We start from the raw sequence: 21,537 nt of genomic DNA, 5'->3' as shown, positions 1-21,537 counted from the left end.
GGACAAATATGCAGCAATTCTTGAGGACAGAAGAGTGGTTTTTAAGGTTCTCCAAGAATGAATCCCATGGAACCGAGATGGCCAGTTGTCAAACTGAGACTTTGTTCTTTGGACGGTGTACCCAGCAAGGGTATTGGCCTTTTATATGTTTCCATTTGTCTTTAATACATGTCTGTTGATGAGGACATGGGCACAAATGTTTGACACCTTGTCGAGGCGATTTTGGATACCTGCCTAGAAGCACGGGCACAGTTGTGGCTGCTTCATACATCTTGCAGCCCATCCCTTTCCCCGGCTCCGTGATCACGGCAGAGTGGTTCCTTGTTGACCTGTCCGTTTCCTCTGTGACATCATAACCCATGAAAAGACCGGAGCATATTAACTTGGCTTTGTTAAAGTCAAAGAAACAGATCAAATATGGAGTCAGATTTGTTCTTTCCTATTTCAGTAGTACCATGGAGATGGCAGTTTGGGCAGCTTTTTGTAGTGTCCTGGAGGCTTTCTCTCTCAGCTTCTGGGCGCCTCTATTGAAAACCCTTCATTGCTGTCTGGCCTGCTGGTAATGCACACTGCCTGTTTTGCCCTTGAGATGTGTTCTGTTTATAAACTCATCTCTACTCCTTGGAAAACAACTCAAGAATAACTCAGTTGGTTTTCCACCAGCCATGGGCAGGGGTGAGGTATACCATGTTATTATTTCATAAAATAATAGTAATAATAATAATAGTAATAGTACTAGAAATAATAATAGTATTATTATAATAATAATAATATAAAAGGAGTCTTAAAGCAGGACTGAGCACATTGGAGAGAGTCAATAAATGCTTTCTGGCTTAAATCAAAAGTGATGACTTAGTGATTCCATGGCTGCTGTATTTGCTAAGCTAGTTACTCCTTTGCTCCATTACACATTATTTTAACTGAAAAAGAAATGCAAGCAAATGGTTAAAAAACAAACTCAAACAGAGCACAAAAATACACAAGTGAAAGAAGTTTTCCCTCATCCTCTGTTCTTTCAGCCCTGTCTGGAGATGCCACTGTTTACTATCTTTTGGGTGCTTTTCCAGATATGCTTTGCACATTCCCACCTATGTATGTAAATTCCTTTAAAATTTTAGTTATTTTTAACTTAAAGAGATTTAAATCCTCAAGTGGCTTCTGGCCGGGTAATAGAACAGAACAAATCTGACTCCATATTAGATCTGTTCCTTTGAATTTAACCCTATGCTCTGTCTCCTAGGCTTCATCTTGCTTGTAAAAAATTGTTGCCTAGAGCCTGAAATACACAGGAGAGCTTATTCTGAAGCTCTGACCTTTAAGGATATTTAACACTTTTTCATTCATTAAAAGATAGCAAATTGCAGAATAGAAAATAACGTTTGTTTTGTTGGAGATTTACAGGGATCTGACCCACGCAGATAGCTGTAAGAACAAAGGATTCTAACAAGAAGGAATTCCTACACTAAGAAGTTTGCAACAACCAAGCGCGTAGGAAAGGAGCCTGAATTGTGACTTGGGGAGATGGTTTTCCAGAACATTAGTTTGCCAACTAGGTCTACAGAAACTTGCTATTCCAAGCCCCAACATCTGGTTTCCAAACTTATTGGCCTGTCCTGCACTGAGGAGAATGAATTTGGACTTGGTAACACTCCTATCTACCTAGAAAGCTGGGCACTGGAGCTGAGTGTTATGGAAACAGGCCAGCCAAGAAACAAGCACCAATCGGAGTGCTGGAGTACTCAGAATTATTATGCCGGCGGGCTCAGAGGGGCTTCTGCTCCGAAGTTCTGAGCACCTCCAAGACGTGCACATGAGGTTTTAAATACTTCAATACAAGTAAGGGGATATTAGCCAATAAGACTTAAAGAACAAAAAGCAAGGAATCAGTACACTGGAGCTTATCAATTTGTAATAGATCACGTTACTGACACTTGTTGAGCTTGGAATTACGAGTTAGGTTGTTAGCCCAATAAACTGACACTAAACTTCAGATTTACGAGATAGCCCAGCAGAACTTAGATCAGTAAACCGACACTTATCACACTTAGATTTGTGACTTAGCTTGTTAGCCCAGCTGGACTTTTCCTTCACATGAGGACAGCTCTCCCACCCCCAGGAAACCACTGTGAGCCCTTGATGTTTCCACTAGGGTGGGGTATGGTTTACCCAGGAGGGATGGGGACTATGCACCAACACTCAGGCAGTCTGCTCTGTCTGGGGCTCTGATCTTGTACCACATCACTCCCCCCAGCCCAACACCTGGGACAGTGGAGCTAAGGCAGTGATCCTTCCTGCCTGTTTCCCAGCGTGTAAAAGGGGAATATGTGCTCTTCCCAAGGAAGTTCTGAGCGACAACACCTGCGGGTGCTTGGTTCTCAGAGCAACAGAAAACCCAGCTCCGCATGGGGGCAACGGGTGTGATCCCCGTAGTGTTTCTGCAGAAGCATCTGATGGAGGGCTGGATCAGGGAGGTAAAACATGAGCTGCGGGACTTGAACGGTTACAGAAGGGTACAGAGGTAGGTCTGCCATCTCAGGGTGCCCTAGAGGTAAAGCTTTTTCTCTCCAACTCCGCTACGACACTCCCCTATCCAGACCCATCCCTTCTCTGCTCTTCCTGTCCATCTGTATCCCTCCACTTTTCCCCTCTTCTCCACCCGCTCCCATCTTCTCCCTCCCTCGCTGTCCCACCTTCTCTCGCAGAATCCAGAGGATCCATGTCCCTCCTGCGCATGCGCTGTCGGTGCCTGGTGGTCCGCTGGTTCGAAGCTCCATGTCCAAGCCGGGGATTGGCCCCAAATGCTTCTCAACTCTGTCGCCCGTTAGGCCTTTGGTTCCTGCCTGGGGCCGGGGCTTCTGGCTGTGGAAGTGCAAGGTGGGGGGCTCCCGGGAAAGGGTTCAGGCGGCTTCGGGAGGGTGATCCTCCTTTCACAGCCCCCAAGGGCGCCAGTCAGCCCGTGTTCAGCTGAATTTCTCTGGCCAGACCCTTCTGACAGCACCACCTGCCCCGGCGCCCCGGCCACAGCAGTCCAGGTCCAGGTGTGCGCCTGCCACCTCTCACGCAGCCGGGATCCCCTCAGTCCACGGCTGGCGTCCCCTTCCCCTCTCCCGCCCGCGAGTCCTCTCCTCCCGGGCTTCCTCTCCTCGGCCGCCTGCCCGTCCCCACCAATGGGCGGGCTGTTTCCCGGGCGGGCGTGGTCTGCGGACCTGGACGGGAGCGGGCGGCTTATGCTGGTGCTGGGGCTGGCCTCCGAGCGGGGCTGCAGCCCGCACCCCCCCTTTCCCTCCCCCCTAGGGCTGCCCTCCTTTCCCTTTCACCCTCCGTCAGGACCAGCTCAGTGGCGTGTGTGCTGCTCCCCGGGCTGAGAGCCTCTGGCTGTAGCGCCCAGCTTCACCTGGTGGAGTCGGGAAAAGAGCATCAGTGCTGAGCAAGCTTCTGTCTCCTCCCTCAGTGTTTCTGCCGCAGGTAAGTACCTTGAACACTTTCAGGTGTTATGATGGCGGTGCTTGTTGATGTCACGTGTTTTTATAGTGAGAGGGATTAACAGTGGTGAAAGCAGGGCTTGGTTCTGTTAAAAATGAGCTGAAGGCATGAAGCTGTGATATCCTCCTTCCTTCCCTCTCCAAGGGTGAAACGTGTGACCGTCGATTTTAAAAAGACAGTTACAGTCCCTAACTAGCCCAGCCCAGCTAGTGTGTGTTAACAGGAACAGCATCACCAGAGGCCTTGGAGACCCAGGGATATTGCAGTCCTAAAGAACTCCTGGCACAGTTTGGTTTGTATTGGTTTTTTGTTTTTCTTAAATTGTGGGACAGACTAGTGGTATAAAAAGAAAAATATTTGTCAAGAAATATTTTTTCATATAACAGCGTTATTGTGATATAGTTCACACACCATGAAGTACATCCATTTAAATGGTAAAATTCAGCAGCTTTTAGCATATTCACAGTTGTGCAACCATTATTATTCCAGAACGTTTTTATCACTTCAGAAAGAGCAGTGGAAATTAATGACCTATCCACCCCTCCCCAGTGGTGGTTCTAAAGAAATTTCTTGGCTAATCTTGACCATAAATTCACTTGTTACATTCCAAGAAAAATCTGGTAGGAATTCTAATCAGAATTGCAATGAATCTGTCTATCAAAACAGGAAGAATTAACGTCTTTATGGCACAAACTTCTTCTACCCATGAATATGTTTCGGACCCTATATTTTCCTCTGTCCAGAGCCTGGCCCATGGGAAGTCCTCACTACTTGTTGGGCTTGTGAATGATGAGATTCTATACATCGTTAGTTGCAGCTGTAGCCTTTCACAGAAGAGAAAAGAAACCTCAGTGAAACAAGTGACTCTCTGATGGTCAGAAAGAGTGACAGCCATTGCTGGAGTGATCCAGTGGACTTGGTGTTTGCAACCAGAATTCTCCACCACCTACAGCTAAGGGGATTAGAGTGTTCTTTTATTTTTTCTTAATGGCGTTGCTTTTATTTTTAATTATTTTTTAAATTAATTTTTATTTAAGTGTAGTCAATTTACAATGTTAGTTTCAGGTGTACAGCAGAGATTCAGTTATAAACATATGCATATGTATATACATATGTTTTAGATTGTTTTTAGTATAACTCATTACAAGAAATTGAATATAGTTCCCTGTGTTATATAGCAGGTCCTTGTCATTTATTTTATATTTACTAATTTGTATCTGTTAATCCCTCCTTTCCTGCCTGCTAAATACAGTTTGCTTTCTATGTCCATGAGTCCATTTATAGGAGCACCATTTTTCCTAGTAATATATGCTCTTTGGCTGCTTTCAGTTTCAGTAATTCCATCTTATCTGTGGGCGCTTTTCTTCTGGTGGCCTTTATGTGGTTTGCACACGTGGTAATAGAGATCTTTATTTGGGAGAACTCCAGGTCTCGTGTAGTCCCTGGTACAGAATGCCCACTGAATTGATGATTGAACTGGGAAAAAAGCACAGTAAATGCTGGAATTTCCACTATGGTTGAGAATTCCAGGTTTCAATAACCTGTTTAGAAAACCTTAATATTGGCTGCACACATACTGGGTAATTTGGTGGAAATTCATGGTATGGTGGTGTGGAGACGGGGCCTTATATTCTTCTTCTCTTTCTATTTTCTAACACTCATTCTCCTGGGCCTTCCAGATCCTCCCCCAGAAGTGCCCAGGGCTGGCTTGGTGCTGCACTGAGGCAATATTTGTTAATAACGCCCTTTCCTCTTCTCCTCTGAGCCTCCGTTTCTTTCTGTGCACAATGAGCGCTTAGACTAGATAAATACTTTTCAGTTTCTTTTAAAGCCATGTTTCCTTTGAGAAACAGAAAATGCAAATATCTCCTCTCAACCCAACCCTTTAGATTTTGGTATGTCCTCCAAGGAGTGACATAGCTCTTTGTGAAAAATTGATGTGATTTTGATTGCAGATGACACAGAAAAGACTCTTCAGAGATTTATTGCAGGGAGAGGGCAGGAAAGAGGCAGTATGTGACACTTTCTAGTGTGAGCAACGGAGCAGGGACTTGGATTTAAATACGGTGTCTGACGTGGCCTCTCTCTAATCTTGTAGAATGTGATAAAATTCTCTACCTCAGTTTCTTGATGTGTCAAGTTGGGGTGATAATATTTTAAGGCTTCTGTGAAACATTATACAAATAAGACATTTGTGTCTCGGTAGAAACAAGATCTGCTAGGGATTCAGTGATTTGTTTAAAAAAAATTCTTGTCCATAGCACTCTGTCTGTGTGTATTTAGACGTTCCTGGAGGGTGAGGGTGAGTTTAAAGTCCATTGTGGGACAGGTGGCCCATATTTCTCCATGTCCCAGTTTACCCCCTACTCCCCAGTCCTCTTCCTCAGTCCAGGATGAAGTTCCCTAGTAGATTTACACAGAGGTCTTGTGGAAATGGCTTTTCATTTTATTGTTTCACCAAGAAGGGCTGCCATCATGATCTCTGTGGTCAGGTTTTGAAGGGCTGCCATCATGATATCTGGTAAGAATTCTATGCAATTTGGAGTTCCAATTTAATGAAAAGAAAAAAATTACAAATAGAAAATTAGAACAAGAGTGGTGACAGGGGCTCTTTTAAGTGGACACCATTAGCTTTGTTAGCTTCAGGTGCTGTGGCCTGTTGCCACGAGGACCCATCCTCTTGCTCTGAAGTTGGAGGGACTAGTGGGCTCAGTGGGAATGTTAACTGAGTGTATCTCATGGGCTGGGCATTGTCCTATTTGTACTGTGTGTTCCTTATTTGAGACAGTGAGCTCACCTAACCTCGATAACCTCTTTAAAATATTAGACTTTTAATTTTGAGATGTAATGTAGATTCCCATGTGGTAGTAAGAGATTATATGGAGAGGGCCTATGGGCCCTTTGCCCAGTTTTCTTAATGGTTCCATCTTGCAGTGTTGGGGTACAATTCATTACTGACTCACTAACAATTTGAGGTTTGTGTTATTGCCCTTATTTCTATTCACGATTAAACTGGGGCTTCGAGAAGCACACAGGCCTGTCCAGGTCACACACATTGTTAATGCAGAGTCGGGTGAACGTGGGCTTGGGATTTCCAGGCAGTACCATTATGATGGTTTGTGGCAGGGAGCAGCATTCACTTTGCTTGTTTATTCATTCATTCAACAAACATTTATTGAGTAAACTCTGTGGGTCAGATGCTTTCATAGAGTTATCTGATTCTTCAGCAGTACTGAGAATCAGGTAATGTTTATATTTTTTAATCTGAGAAAATTAGCTCTGAGAGGTTATAACTCCCCCAAAGGAAGAATAGCTCATAAAGGAGGGATAGAACATGTGTACAGTCACCTCCTTTTATGCAGGTGGTACCCTATGCATTTTACATTTTCAAACATCCGTAATCCAGATATATTCTTGTAAGGCAAGGCTTTTTTTTTAATTGAAGTATAGTCAAGTTTACAATGTTGTGTCAATTGCAAGGTGTTTTTTGACTTTTGAATTAAAAAATACTTTTTCAGCTGGGTAATTAGGTGTATTTACTTGTTTCATTTTTAAAATGAGGTACTGGGGTTTTAACCCAGGACCTCGTACATGCTAAGCATGTGCTCCACCAATGAACAGTACCCTCTACCCCAAGGCAAGTTTTCTTATCCATTATTATGAAGCTTAGGAGTTCAAATAAATTGAATAGGAATCCAGATCTTTTGATCCTACTGTGGTCCTTTTCTTTATATTCTGCTGAAGGGGGTTGGGGAAGCATTTCCTTTGTTCATTTCTTTATTCAGCATTTTTGAGCAGTGACTTTGCATCAGGGCCTTGCTAGGTGCTTGGAAATAGAAAATAAGAAATGACCTTTCTCTGCAGAGGCAGGAAGCCTAGACCAAAAGCTGGGTAATGTGATCGAGCTACAGTAGCCATATGCAGACTCTGAGGACAAACTGTACCCTTGGAATTGCTTTGGCTTCCCTTGTCTTCTGGCTGGTACACACCAGGTCACCGCAACCCAGATGGGCCCATAGCACACAGCAGAGTATGTACCTCGATCTCCTCTCCCCTCTCGGCAGGGCCTGCAACATGAGCATCCCTGACTACGTGCAGTGTGCTGAGGACCACCAGACTCGTCCCGTTGTGGTCCAATCCATAGAGATCATCTCAGAGGAGAATTTCTTTTGCATCTATCAGCTACTCACCTCGGTTAGCCATATCAGCCCTTGTGGCTCCCAGTGGACACTCTGTATCCACTACAGGCACCGCTATGTGCCCGAGAATCGGTGGAGCGTCTTCCAGAAACACCCCAAGGTCGTGGGCCTTGTCACCATTACCGAATGTCTCTCTGCCAAGGCCTTCGAGAAGCTCCACATGCAGAGGAGCTGTATGGCACATCGCTTAATGACTCTCAGCTTTTTGTCTTTGTGCAGCATGGGGAGGTAGCCGAGCAGACGCACACCGATGTTGCCTTCAATCTAAGAGTACTGCAGGGTGGTGGAGAAGAGGATCGAGGACTTCACTGAGTCACTCTTCATCTTGCTCAAGTCCAAGTGGCTGGATGGTGGCCCCAAGAATTCTGGGGACAAGATCCCCCTCCCCTGCATCCCGTTTGAGAAGGAGGACTTCATGGGACTGGACACAGACAGCAGGTAAGTTTACCTGGAAGCCAGTCCACCTTGGCTGTGTGCTGGATTGCTTCCCTACATCCAGAAAGGGATCAGCAAGGAAGAAGTCAATCTTGTAGCCAAGGGGGGAGGGAGGTGCAGCCCGCCGGTTTCCAGACATTTCAAAGTGAATCCGCCTTTATTTCAGAGAGATCCTTTTAGGGTTAGTGTGGACACTTACTCCCGCTTTACAGCCAGGAACATGGTGGGACCCCTGGAGTTGCTGTCCAATAAAGTAGCCAAAGCCACTGATGCTAGGAGCACTGGGGAGGAGGCTGGACTCAGCTGAGATGTGCTGTAGGTCAATGCACATCAGACGCTGAGGCTTGTCTAGTAAAAGTACATAAACTATCTCTTTACTTCCTATATTGATTACATGTCAAAATAATAGTATTTTACATACAGTAGATTAAGTAAGATCTGTTCTTAAAATCACATTCTAGTATTTGTTTTTTGTTTGTTGGTTTGTTTCTTTGTTTCAAATTTTAAACGTGGCAACTGGGAAACGTTATTTACATGGCTCTCATTTCATTTCTGTTGGGCAGCCTGTCCTGGGACAGTCTCATCCCTTTGCTTTTAGATGAGATGCTGAGCCCCGAGAGGCAGAACGAGGCGCTGGTTGAGCTGCGGCTGGAGCCGCTGTCTCCTGCCTCCCAGGCCCAGCACCTTTTCAGCTCAGGCCGTCTCTTCCTGCCCGACAGCCACCATGCCAAGTTAGGACATCAGAAACACCGCCAGGGACTTCCTAATGAACTCCTTATGCAGGGAAAGGCGTATCACGGTGTATGGGACAGAGCAGGGAAATGTTCATTCCCACTTTGTCCCTGTGATTAAGTCAATGGCCCCACTTTGCCTCGGAAGTACAGATGAGCTCTTCTGGGCTGCCTACCCCCCACCTTCTGCTCTGTTTCCCCATATATCTATCGTGTTGTCCCTCGGGCTGAAGAGGGTGAGATGCCTTTGCCGAGACGTGGTCCCCCTTTGCTGGGGTGAGTGAGGGAAGCTGTGTCCCCCCAGCCTACGGCCTCGGTCCTTGAGTCTGGAGAGGGCTCATGGTGGTCCCACAGGTGGCGGTCAGAAGACCTGGCATGTGCTACCGGGCCCGCTTTGGAGGTGGTGCTCTGTGATTCTTGAACTTACCTAAGATCAGATCCTACTTTCTGGTTGTTGGTAAGTTGGAGGAGAAGATGCTAGAGAATTAATAAAAAGAATGTCTAGACCAGCCCTGTGAGTGAGAAGCACAGGGGACACTAGTCCCACCTGCGAGAGCCCACCTAGCAGGCTCTGGATGAATTTTCTGTTCCTCCCCGGAAATACCTCTATGGCTTAAGGAAGAGGAGAGGCATGTCGTGGCCATGATCTGTACTTGTCCTCACAGGGCCCTGTGATCTACATGCTCGCACTCCCCATCTGCTTCTTGGAGATGAGTTGACATGTTTAGGAGCCTGGGCACTGCTGAGGGCATAGCTCCCAGCACCGTGCTACACAGAGTCTGGCTCTGTTCACCTCACCTGTCAACTCCTGCTGAGGCCCCAGACATTAGTCAAGGTAGGTGCATCAGCGAAACCTAAGCAGGGACCAACTTCTCCCCCTGGACAGAGTGGTGAGTGAGCAGTGGAAGCCTGGAGCCCTGCCCCAGCCCCCACGCCAGTGCCACTTCTTTTGTCATAGGAGGCACTGGTGACATTTTTGCTCAACAAATGCTTGTCTCTGAGTCTGCAGACCCACCAGAGAATGCCAGCTTGTTTTTGCCTTTTGAAGTCTGCCCTTGGGACTTGGCGGAGTAGCCGGATGTGTACTTAGCCCACAGTGGTTCAGCGCATTAAACCTGCCTCCTTGTGGGTCTGTCTATTGTGGTACCATAAGGGCTCAGCCAGCATCTGAACGTCATTGAGATAACGCGGCCAGTGAGCTAGGGTCAAGCACATTCTCCTCCAGTCACTTTTACTCCATTGTTTCTTTTACTATTCCACAGTCATTAATTTTTTAAACAATGCTTTGGTGCAGGAGCAGAGCCTCATTCTCTCCTGCTACTCTTGGTGGAAGTGAGTAAAACGGTCCAGACTGAAATGCGACAACAATTTGTAGCTCAAAAGCTGCCTAGACGCTTGTAGGTCGAATTTTGGTTAGGGGAGCTGAACACGTTGTGGTCCCCCGGCAGCGCCGCTCCCCTCAGGCCCCTGCTTTCCCTTGAGCAGGAGGTGAGGTTGGGCCTCACCATCCCCTTGTCCCTGGCCTCACACACTCACATAAATTCTTGTACATGCAGTCAAAATCATTTTTGTTCTTGTGTGATTCTAATTTTCTCTTGTTCCTCTTTTCCTTTTTCTTTACTCCTTTTTCACTTGTACTGCCCAGTGAGCATGTTGTTGCTTCTGAAAATGTGGGCTGTGCACACCCTGCATTGGAAATAGCCAGATTGCCCTCCGTACAGTCTCCATCACTTTAAAAAGCAACAACTTAACAGCTGTTTTGATCCATCTATTATCTAAGTCATTTTTTATTTTCTAATTTTTTGGAATATTTGCTTTGTTAGCTCATCACCCACTGGTGTTTGATACCTGTTGAAATCCTTGCTTTTGAGGAACATGTTTGGTCCTCCTTTTATTTGGTGACAAATGCGCCCTTATTAAATTTGTTTGATTGTTTTGAAGAAGTAAGATGCGAATTGATTTTGTCGGGTGCTCAGGGATTCTTTTCATGGAGTATTTAAACTTGTAAGGTCAAACTCTACAGCATTTTGCTCGATTCCTGCTTTTACACAAACGTGCTCGGCACGCGGTTCCTGGCTGTCGCTGTGTGACGTGCATGACGGCGCTTCCTGGCCGGCGGTCACTGGTGAGGAAGTGGCCGCCACGGAGGTGACAGCTGCAGGGGATGCTGTTGGAGGAAGCGGTCACCGTTTGGTTCTTTAATTTTTTTTTTTTTTGCATTCAACTTCCCCGTGCCATTTACTTTACTTTGCCTTCATAAAGGGGCAGAATTGGGTCTAAAATCCATGACACTATTTGTTCCCTTTACGAGGCTGGTTTTTCTGGGTATCAGGACAACATGACCTTCTCCTAAGTAGCTGGCTCACCTGGATCTGTTGGACACAGGGACAGCTAAAAGGGCCATAGCTTCCTCTCTGCTTCAGCCTGTGGGCATTCAGAGCTGGGTCTGTGGTTTGCCTCAGCAGCCGTGCAGACCTCCCTGCCCCGGCCTTTACTTTTAACCCATGTTGGCAGTAAAGAGTTGAATCCGTTTCTGTTGCAGCTGACATCCACCACTGACAGCCGTGTCGTTAGTTTGTGGTAGTCAGTCTCCAACACCCCAGACAACCGTGAAGGAAGATGATTTGGCCGACCTAGGACCCTGGATTCTCACCCTCACCATGGTTCATCTCACCCGGTGGAAGGGTTTGGCCACCACCATCATGCTGAACATGAGGCCTTGTTTCTCCTTTCATGCTCTGGTCCAAATGTGGACACTTCATTTTTCACTGAATTTGTCTCGCTTGAGACAGGCCAGAATATCTGAATGAGTCCATCACATTCTGGGTGGGGAACAGAACAGAAGTAAGTGTCGCAAGTAGATGGAGTCTAGGCTGTCCGGGTTGGCAAATGCAGGCTGGGATCTGTGATGGCTGGGCTGTACACTGGACACAGGCCTTTCCCGTGGCTCCTGAGAGCCCATGAGTTGAAGTGATAACAGCCTTGCGTGGGTTCCCCCATCCTCATCTGCTCATTGGCAAGTGTGTCTGCTAATTAGGAGCTCCCCCAGACCTCGGGCCCTTCAAAGCTCAGACCATGGGAGAACCTTGAGTCCCTTCTCCTGGACATCCTGTGTGAGAATCCACTGCCTTCTGAGGTGAACAGCGGCAGGAGATGCCTCCCCCTCCAGGGAGCACCCTACGGAGGACTGTTAGTGCACCATGCTGTGAGCTTGTGTGTTTCCGGCCATGGTCCCTACAGAACTACAGTTGAGATGGGCTTATTGATGGAAATAACAGGACTGATTCCAGGGCAGGGCCTGGGGGAGGGAACAGTGGAAATTGAATGTGACCTCAGACACCTCGGTGGGTGCTGGGGCTGTTACTAAAATGGGGAGTCTGGGAGATACCTGCCAGGAATGGAATTCTAGAGTAAATGGTGGACATGAGGCATTTTTAAGATGCCATTTGTCATCCAAATTAGGACTTCAAAGAGGCACTCGGGTCGATGAGCCTGGGGCTCAGGTGAAGGAGCCGGACTAGAGATACACGTTGGGAGTCGTCATTCTTAGCTGGTGTTCACAGCCTTGCATGTGAATTAGATCATCTCGAGAGCTGCAGACTGAGGCTGAGGGGGGGCAGGGCTGTGTCTTGGTTGGAGGAAAGCCCAGACCATACAGCTTTGGTGTGTCAGTCAGTGGCGTTTGCAATTTTCAAAGCAATGCCAGTTATCCTTAAGGGGCCAGGGGCTGGGCAGGGCCAGCCAGGAAGAAATCTGAAGGGAGGGTCGTGGCCACGTGTGCGTCTTGGGAAGGTGCAGAGTCTGCAGGGTACGGGAGGGTAGACTCCTCAGATGCTAGAGTTGCAGTGAGGAATGGGGAGAAGTTAGTCACAATCACCTGTGAGGGAGGGAGGGAGGTCTAGGGAGCCCCACCTTACCGGACTCGCTTTCCCATGAACAGAAGGCAGTCAGACAGAGGATCTGAGGTGAGAAGGGATGGGCACTGGGAGGGGAGCCAACCTGGAGAATGGTGCTTGCAAAATTCTGGAATAGTCTCCCTGAAAAATAGAGTTAAAAATACCCAGACTCTTAAGAACATTGTTAGTGACTTGGGAGGAGGCAGTTGTTTTTCTGGCCTCCTAAGGGTAAGGCATGTATCCAGGGATACACAGAAGATACGGGCAGTCTGTTCCGGGGGCTTGATCGTTACCGGGGGAACAGTGCAAGTTTAAAGGGGGAAAAGGGCAGCCGAGGGAAACTAGCCAGGCCCCGTGTCAGGTAGCAGTCGGCCGCCCTACTTGCGTGTTGCATTCACATCCATGCCTCCCAGGTGTGCGCTGACAGCCCCCTTTTGGGGATTGGGAAGCCTTCTCAGAGGGGTTAAAGAATTGGTCCATTTAGTGACTAGTAAATGATGTAGCAGGATTCAAGCAGGGCCTTGTCAGAATTCAAGGGCATGTTCTCTCTACTGTTTCCAGTACTTCCCTGTTATACCTGGAATGGTGAAGTGGGTCAGTTTTGGAGCCTTTCAGAAAAAGTATGATTTAAGCGCCTCTGGACTTTTTCACAAAGCTCAGCATTCTTTGATGGTTCTGAAGCACGCAGTGATTTTCGCCCCAGAGAGGTAACGTCTAACTCCTTTGATGATGACGTGGTTGCAAATGGTGTACAGGTGCAAAACCAGACTTTGCAGCTTCTGAAGGGAAACTCTCCAGTTCTCCCTTGGTCGGCTTTCTTCCTCGGGATGTATCTGTGCTGCAGCATAGGCCTGAGCTTTCCATATGGAGTGAGAGTTTAATATCCGATGTTAGCATAAAACGGTCAGATGAAGAAAATCGACGTTGACAATTTATTTTTGGGTTTCATTAGTCAAAATATACTATCAGTTAATGGCCCATATAGCAAATGAAATTGAGTACAGGACATTGCATTTCTTACTTTCTATTTAGAGTTCTCTTACAGAATAAGGTTGCCTGCTTTGGAACATCAGCTCCACCACTCACGGCACCTATCAGTGTGTTGGTGTGATTGCATTTACAGAGTGAATGTAATCTGGGCTTCCTCAGCCCCAAACACTTCAGTGCAGAATCACGGGCTGTAGCCGTCTGTTAGTCACGCAAATACTTCTAAAATTATATGATTCCAGAAAAGAAAGAAGAGAGAGAGAGAGATTGCCTTTATCAAATTTCCTTTCAGTTCTAACTGAAAACTGTTGTTGAGCAGCTCTGGTTTCCTTTGGATAAGAATATATACATTTCTTTGCATGTAACCTGGGTTTTGGGCTAGAACACCAAGTTCTTGCTGTCCACAAGCCACAAAAATAGTAGCCAAATTGCACACGTGTGAAATAGTTTATACTTTTTTCTGAGAAAGTATCCTTGAATTTGGGACTTGGGCTGTGATTTCTGCTTTTTGCTTCCCCCACCTGTCTTGTAATCTCTCACTCCTTCCCACGTGGTTCCCAAGTGTTCGTGGTCTCAAAGGAGCGGGCAAACACCCAGTTGGTCACCATGTACTGCTGCTATAGATAGAGCCCAGTCAAGACCTAAAGGACATTATCAGAGAGGACTTCCTGGAAGAAATGGGCTGTACATTCATTTGTGAGTACAGAGTAAGAGTCAGCCAGGAGAAGGAGTCAAGAATGTGGCTCAGGTCGCAGGTGCAGCCCGGGCAGAGGCCTGGAGGCTTTTGGCGTGGGGACCCGGGGAGAGTGCCCTGTGTGTTCCAGGGTTGAGGGAGCCCCTGCTGGGGAGGACACTGGAGAGAGTCCGGGGTGTAGGGCTTTGGAAGAAGTTGAGTTTTACTAGAACTGACACAGTAGGCAGTGAAGGGTGTCAACAGAAGTGACTCTCAGGAAAGGTACTTCTGGTTTTGCTTCTGATATACTACAGACAAAAGGGCCGGGACGGGCGAGAGCAGGTATGTCTGTCCCTTTGAGATCCAACCCGTCATTCATTTATTCATAACACGTGCACTTCAGTGAGTCTAGGGGACAGAGAGTGTAGCCACATAAATAAGCAAAATGTATTTGCTTCTTGAGAGCTTAGCATTGTCAGAAGTTGACTTAGCCTAGAATGTTCTAGGAAGAGAGGAACAAATTGTGGAGGTTGGAGGGAGGGAAGGCTTCCTTGGGAAACAGTCAAAATGAACCTGGAGGCAAGTGGGAAGTAGGAGCAGGTCAGGGGGCTCCTGAGGTCACTGGGGACCTATGTACTGAGATGAGCCTGGGCGAGCAGGGTCTGGGGTGGGGCTAGAACTCTACCAGGGAGCCTCTGAACTGTTTGAAGTGGGGTGGATGTAATCAAATTTGTGCTTTGGGAAGGCTGTCGTGGCTTTGTGTGTGTGTGTAGCGGGAAAGAGGTGGAGGGTGCCACCAACTGGGGGATCATTTGAAGACCATTCACAGGCTGGGATATGGGCTTCGGGGCTACTTGGGGATGGCAGGGGCAGTGTGGATGCCGGCTTTCCTTATGGGGGACTTGTTAGCGGGGCTGCCCTAGAGGCACCTTGTGCCTGGAAGAAAACTGATGGTGGCTGCCAGGTGGACATTCCTCTTCTCTCCTTCCCTGCCTAGTGTGATGATCTTAGCTCAGCCAACATTTGGAACAAAAGAGCTAATCTCCAGGGTTGCCCAGGCCTTTGTAGAGCTCCTTCGAGTGAGATCTGATAGGATTTAGGTTTGTGTTCAGATCTGGATGTTCACTTAGTTAGAAACTCCCTGTCATTTCAATTTCCATAGGGGTTTTTATTCCTGATAAAGATTGCTTTCTTGGTGAGAGGAAAATTATTACAGCTGTTGTCTTTTTCAAAAAAAATCATATGTTTTAAGAGCTTTAATATTCAAAAGAATAGGAATATATAAAATATTTAAGGAAGTCTTTGGTGTAGTTTCTTTGCTTTCTGAGCTAATGTGGAGTTAGAGCCTTTGCATTACTTAATAGCACATCCTTGTCAGTATTTAAAGAGCTGTTAGTGAGCACCCCAGGCCCCACCTCTCAAAGAATCGTTAAAGTTTGCTCTGAAATAGTGAGGTCATAAAGGTCTTGTTTTCAGAAATCAAAAGGTTTTAAATACGCACCATAGCTCCATTTATAAAATAATAATAAGTTCAAAATTAAGAAAATGGAGGATAATTGATTTTTTTTAAAGCCTAAACATAAACTTTCTTGTGCTAATGTTGCAACTGGAAATTTTGAAAAGAAAAATCCTACTGCAATATCATCTACGTGGTATATATATATGTTTCACGTTTGAAAAGTAACTGCGCAGTGGTTTTCAAAGTCAGGAGCATTCCAGCTCAGATACTGGCAGTGATGGTTGCTGGTTTTCAATGGAAGAGCCTAAATTTGCCTTCTTAGCTTTTTTTTTTTTGTACTGAGAAGGTTGAGTAGTGCTTTGCCAGGATGATTTTCGGGCAATTTGAGGGCAGATGTCGTGTTCCAGCAGTGAGATATTTCCATGCATTTTATTTTCTGGACATCACCAGGGCACATGTGGGGTTTGTGCCTGCAGGCTGGAATGCTGCAGGACTCCCTAATCCATCACCATTATGTCCTGGTGCTGCTCCGGTCAGTGAATGATTTTCTGTGACTTGGAGGTAATGTGGTCTGATGGTGATGATCAGACGTGCAGTTAAATGCTATTAATTGAAATAAGAGTAACCTAGAAACATTGCTCTAACAATACAGGATGAGGGAGGAGGATTGGCTGAACTGCTTGCAGTGGGGTGTCTTCTCAGGTGACTCCCTCACCGTGATTCCTGCCAATATCCACCCCAGCCCTGCACGGTAGTCCTGCCGAAGCAAGCAAGCACTTTGCTCAGAAACGCACTGAATTTCCTTGTGCCTCTGTTTGTTGGCTTTTTTTTGAAAGCACATTTTGCCCTTTGCTTAAATGCCATCCATGCTAGTCATCCCTTACACTCATTCTTCTGGACCTCGTCCATACATAGCTGCTGAATGGATGAACAGAATGTAGTATCTCCATGCAGTGGAACATTATTCACACGTAAGAGTGAATAAAAAAGAAAAAAAAAAGAGGAAAATGAAAAATGCCACCTGTTTTGGGAAGTCCACCCTGACTGTTCAACCCACACTTTTCCCTTTGAAACCCAATCACTTATGCTCCATTCTACTCTTTCTGATATTACTTACCACCTTCTAATAATCTTTAACGTTTCCAAAAAAAATAAATAAATAAAGAGATGCTGATGCCACTTCAAAATATACAAGCCTTGCTAACAGCATGTTAATTGAAAGGAAGCAGACACAAACGGCCACATATTGTTGATTTCAGTGATCTGAAAAACCCAGAAAAGGCACATGCAGAGGCAGAGAGCAGGTGATGGTTGGAAGGGGCTGGGTGGAGGGGGATTACGGGGTGAATGCTAGTGATAGGGGGATTCTTTTGGGCTGATGAAGTGTTCTGGAAATAGAAGGTGTTGAGGGCTGCACAACCGTGATTGTGCAGAAGACTGCTGAGCGCTGTGTCTGGGAGTGCCTGTTGTTGGGGCATCTTTATTTTGTTCACATCCTGCAATGTGAAGGGCCATCTTCTGCTGTGGTCATTCTACTCCTGTGAGTGGTGAGGGTCAGAGACTTTATAGAGTCCTGTTTCTTTTCTCCCTCTGGCTGAGTGTAGGCAAATAAATTTAAGCCTGAGAAATTGCTCCATCTGCAGAAATGTCTTTCAGTTTTGCCTGGTGTAAAAATCTTGAGAGCTTTTAACCGTTGAGGCTAGTCTGTGGGGGTAAATAGCCTATGAAGCCTGGGTGAGCCCGGGAAGAGCCGCGCTTCCCTCCCAGACACGGGTGGGGATTTCACCCCCTTTCAGGCAGTGAAGGGCCCAGACCCGTGGGCAGACTTGACAATCGTGAATATTTACGTGTATCCGCTGCTTCATCTTGGATATTAATTTCAAGCTGAGTCAGTTTGTGGCGGCAGCCTCATCCTACAACAGGAATTTATAGTATCTGCTCTTTGAGGTGAAGACCTGACAGACTTGATTATTTAACAGTCTGCTTTGAATTGATATCTCAGATTCCTTTGTCAAAAGCAAAACAGCAGAAATACAGACGTCCTTTAATTCCAATGTGGCCTGGAACGGGTTTAGTGTCTGTGCCTCAGTGGCCTTATCTGCGGGTGGGGAAGATGATAACAGTGCTTCCCTCAGAGGAGCTGGTGAGGGGAGTGTGAGAAGCACAAATGGAGGACTTACACGAGATGCTCATAAATGACCGAATTTAGTGCTTTCCGCCTGGTGAGGCCTTAGGGGCAGAGATGTCAGAACAGAGCAGTCCTAGCCGGAGCTCGATACGTGATGGTAGCTGTTATGATCAGTATCACCACTGTGGGTTATCAGGTAGTTTTAAGACTTGGTAATATGATTTCATGAATAATGTTAAAAGACTAGACATCTCAGATCCAGTTTACATAGTCCTCAAGATTTCTTCTGAGAATTGGATGGTTTCTTCCCCATCTTAAATCTGAGATGAGTCTCTAAAAATTTCCGTATTCCTCCATCCTTTTGCTTTAATTCTCTATTTCTTAAAAAACAAAGTTTTTAGATGGAGTTACTGGGGACTGAACTGAGGGCCTCATGCATGCTAAGTACATACTCTCCCAAATGAGGTATAATCTCTTCCCTGATTTTTTTTAAAATTTACATCTTAATTTTCAGAGGTTAGAGGCCTCTAATTATTTTTCTGGAGACTTGTCCATGAACCTGTAAATCTACAATTAATGGACAAAATTTGGTTTATTAAAAAAAATCTATAGAATATTCTGCAGTCCATCCAAAAGGAAATGCTCATGGACTTAGAATGTTTCTCCTTTAAGGTGATTTCTCCTGTTTGGTCGAGCTTAATTTGTTAACAGCCATCCTCATCATCATAATGACCAAACTCGCTGTGAGTGGACGCCTAACTGAGGCTAAAATGCTTTGCTCATGTTTTACTTCATAGCAAGTGTTTGATTGTAGGTATCAGTGTCTCCTTTTTTGTAGCTGAGGGATTGAGAGATGGGTCAGCTTGCCCCAAATCACACGCAGCTGGCGGTGGCTAGCTCGATGCTGGAATCCAGGCTGCACAGGATGAATTCTCAATTGCTCCTCTAATCAGCTTCCCGTTGAGTGTTTTCCCGAACTCCTGTGAGTCCATAAATGACCGATTTTAGCTATCTCAGCCTGATGAGGTCTTCAAAGGAGAGACACCAGTGAGAATGAGAGGCAGAGTGGCATAAATTAAAATTGTACATTTTCACAAATGTTTTATTCTCAGGTAATGACTTTAAAGGTAATATTTTTTTAATTTAGTGCTTTGTGAGAACTAAAAACAAAACATTTAAAATAATTATTGTGCAAGAGAGAAGTGGTCTTTGAAAGTCCAACTGTTGCTAATGATGTTAATTGTTTTTTCTAGTGGTGCTTATTTACTGAAAAATTTCCAAACACTGAATTTGTTTTATGTAGTCTTAGTATGAAAGAAAACTTTGTCAGTGAGTATTGTAAGTAAAATCCTTACTCTTTTCTTTCCTGATGATGAATATCTTAGTTGTTTACATGGCTTAAGTATATTTCGTCATTTGTGAAATTTGAGTAATATGGTTTACCTTGTCTGACTGTGAGAGCTTGACGCCTTGTATACAAAGCACCGTAGAGGTGCTTAATAAAAATGTGCTGTCACAGTGACTGATAGTTTAGAAGTATCAACTCTGAATACTAAAAAGGGTAGCTTATTTCTGATGCATATTCAATATGTATATATATGATATACATTATTATGGCTTAAAGTAACTAGGATTGTTTTTTTTTTAAGTGCAGTATGAAGCTTTAATGAAATCTGTGTCATTCTAGTGAGACAGGGACTACTTAAATTGCCTTAAGCAGACGACCTTGAAGATTATTTACACAGAATGTGTATTGTTACAGCTCAGAATTCATGTTGCCGTGTAACCATCCATCAGACATTTAATTTCTCGGGATTCTGACCAGAACCATTAAGTTTAGAAAAATCCACATTGATTATTATCAGGGAATAAGCTCCTCTCTTTTGTGACTAAAGAAAATTTTGATTTTTTTCTGCACTCTTTTCAGGTTTTAAAATTTCAAAATTTTGATTTGGCATGTCACTTTTTTAATAGAGAGAATAAAGCTCATGCTGTTTTAATATGTAAATAAATGTTTTTGTATTTCAATACCCTTCTATGATTTCCTGGCTCTTTGAGAAGTATTTTGCAAGATACTTAGATTACCTACTGTTGGAAAAATACAGACGTGACTTTTATGAATATAGGCGTAGTACAGTTCTGTTGGTTTTTACTACAGTGCAAGACATGAGACCTAGGAGAGCTTTGCTGCTGATTGCCAGGAGGACAGATCTCAGGTCTCAGTCTCCCCTGGTGTAAAATGAAGTGGCTGGACTGGATTCTTTCCTCTTCTAAGATGAGCTTCCATGAGCCTATGTCTTTTGTTTATATTTAGGAGTAGTAGCAATATCAGATTAAATACTGAATACCCCTCCATCCCCCCGAAGCAAAGTGCAGTATATGCTACATAAGCTTCTAGTTATCTGATTCGCGTTTCTCATCTTACAGTCAATTTTTGTGTTGCATGTTTCCCGGCAACCTGGAAGATCTTTTTAGCCATAGGTGGCGCTGTTGCAACTTTTTACAGTCTTAATTTTTCTGTTTGTAAAATAAGGCTTAAACAATGTGATTTTATTTTGATTCCTTTGCTTAATGCTTCAGAATAGCACAACGTCCATTATGTCTTTCTACCTGGAAAATTTTTTCTGCTTATATCATAGTTTTATTCTTTTATCTCGCTGTGAACATTTCAGACTTGCTGTGCAAACAATGGCAAAATCGGGCTTTTCTTCTAGTGTTAGAAACCAGTGAGCCGGGATATTTTAAAACAGCTAGAAGCTGCCTCTGGAGCACCATAAAGCTGAAAAGTGTGTTGAGTTCCCTGAGTATTGACCCCGCCGCTGTGTGTTAATTGGTGGGAGTTGATTTGGTACATATATGATGGGGTGTAGTTTCTTGACTTGGGTTTGCCTGCACGTGCTGACACTGAACCACGTGATCCTGAGTCAGCTCGTTCTGAGTTTTCCCCTCGTCTGTGAGAAGGGGACACTCATATCTGCTTTGTAGAATTGTGAGAATTAGTAATTATGTAACATGTTTACCACAGTGGGTATGTCAAGAGAGCTCATAAACTTTAGCTGCTGTTTTGTGTGCAGCCATCATTTTATAGTCTTTGGTAATTACAAAGAAACAAGAAAATAAGAAAAGCTGATTTTATGATGAAAGATATTTGAGGAGGTTCCATAATTCCTACACCCATAATTTAGCATCAGCAGAGTCAGAACTGTTACACAGTCGCCCTGGACCAACGTTAAGCCACAGAAATTTTTGTTACTTCATATATGTTGGGGCCTAAGGGGAACCAATACTTATACACATGTTGTCTCCAGCAGCCAACTGAGAGATGACACAAGAGTAGGCAGGTGATAAATGTCTTCTTTGTTACTGATGAAGCCACGTTCTCCATGAACTTCAGGGCTGTGGATAAATGAGTGTCATGATACTGTGTCCCAGAAGTAGAGACTCACCCTGTCCCAGGTATCTCTGGGCCACAGCAAGCCTTCCCTTGAGAGAATGTGCCCCATCATGCACAGGGCTGTTCTGCAATGCAGCTGAGCATCCAGGGTG

The 21,537-nt window shown here is 45.1% G+C and overlaps 1 pseudogene; it reads left to right on the top strand.

Annotated features, from left to right (window-relative positions):
- The first annotated feature begins 7,951 nt into the window (after positions 1 to 7,951).
- LOC140695049 (trafficking protein particle complex subunit 9-like) overlaps positions 7,952 to 21,537 on the top strand; it is a 109,545-nt pseudogene continuing 95,959 nt past the window's right edge.

Source organism: Vicugna pacos, unplaced genomic scaffold (genome assembly GCF_048564905.1).
Source record: "Vicugna pacos unplaced genomic scaffold, VicPac4 scaffold_127, whole genome shotgun sequence".
Classification (NCBI taxonomy): Eukaryota; Metazoa; Chordata; class Mammalia; order Artiodactyla; family Camelidae; genus Vicugna; species Vicugna pacos.
Note: the sequence above shows the minus strand (reverse complement) of the source record. Positions and strands in the feature narration are given on the sequence as shown.